General features: G+C 44.4%; 1 non-coding gene across 1 annotated transcript; it reads left to right on the top strand.

The window, feature by feature from the left end:
- The first annotated feature begins 688 nt into the window (after positions 1 to 688).
- TRNAQ-UUG lies at positions 689 to 760 on the top strand. Its single transcript has one exon. It is a non-coding gene; the product is annotated as a tRNA-Gln (tRNA).
- The last annotated feature ends 630 nt before the right edge of the window (positions 761 to 1,390 follow it).

The following is a 1,390-nucleotide window of genomic DNA, read 5'->3' as shown; positions in this document are numbered from 1 at the left end:
CCAATGCTACTGCGCAGTAGCTTGTTGCTACTGCGCAGTAGCGTCTCATGTAGACGTGGCCACAGAGTACCACTTTCTTCCCCTTTTGCCCTCAATCTTCTTTAAATAAATGTTACCTAGTGATTTTAACATTATAATCACATGAAGCCTCCCATTAATAATACTATATAGGTCAAATATACGCTTAATTCAGAGAGAGTACAGTTTCTCTTGTTTATAATCCAAGCTCTTGGCACTAGTATGTAGGCAATTCCTGATCCGAGGAAGGTCACTTGATGCTCAAAAGTCTGTCCAACAGCTCTCCTAACTATACAGTTGGTTCAATAAAAGATATCATAAAAAAATCCTCGCCTCTAGGCAATTAAAGAATTTCTTCTCTCTGAATACCTTGATTTATTTTGTTCTGAACATCTTGATTGTGTGCTACTTGAATGCTCAGTTATTCCCTCTTTTTTAGATTCCTGGTTTACAATTTATTTAACCCACCTTCCAGGCTGCTCTAGCCAGCATTTCTGAGAAAACTGGCCCCCATGGGAGCACTGGGTGTCCTATAACTAGGGGGTTAACAGAGCAGCCACAAGGTTATACTCTCCTGCTACTGCAGCTACCCATGTTTTCCCTGGGAAAATACCACACTTCGTAGATTTATAGATGCTAAGGTTAGAAAGGACTTCAACAGTTCACAGCTGGTTCTATGGTGTAATGGTTAGCACTCTGGACTTTGAATCCAGTGATCTGAGTTCAAATCTCAGTAGAACCTACTTTCTTCAGGTTTTCTAAACCAGGTTTGTCAGGGGATGCAAACAACAGTGAGACCTTACAGTCAACAAACCACAAGCCACGTGCTGGAACAGCCCACGTAAGTACTAAGGGGCCCAATGGGCACCAAGGACACCCAGTGGGGGGACTCACTCAAATGTCTCTACACTAATGCTAGGAGCATGAGGGACAAGCAGGAAGAACTCAGACTCCCGCTTGCAAACAAGAACTTCTGTGCTGAAGGAACTGGCCAGTGTCATTGCTCAGCTGCTGGCTCAGCTGTTTGAGCACTTATGGTGCTCCAGCCAGGTCCCTGAGGACTGTAAAAGGGCCAATGTGGTGCCCATTTTTAAGAAGGGGAGAAGGGAGGAGCTGGGTAACTTTAGGCCAGTAAATCTTACCTCTATCCCTGGGAAAATACTGGAAAAAACGATCAAAGAGCACATTTGTGAAGCCCCAGCAGCAGAAACAATGCTGAAAGGAAACCACCACAGGTTCATCCCAGGTAGATCCTGCCTGACAAACCTTTTAGCTTTTTATGACCAGGTCATACACTGCCTTGACACAGAAGCTGAGGCTGTTGTCATCTACCTGGATTTTAGGAAGGCTTTCGACACAGTTTCGCATCCTA

The sequence above is a fragment of the Gavialis gangeticus genome, unplaced genomic scaffold, assembly GCF_001723915.1.
Source record: "Gavialis gangeticus isolate Ggan-Ray unplaced genomic scaffold, GavGan_comp1, whole genome shotgun sequence".
Lineage (NCBI taxonomy): Eukaryota > Metazoa > Chordata > Crocodylia > Gavialidae > Gavialis > Gavialis gangeticus.
The sequence above is the reverse complement of the archived record's forward strand: the minus strand, read 5'-3'. Positions and strand labels throughout refer to the sequence as shown.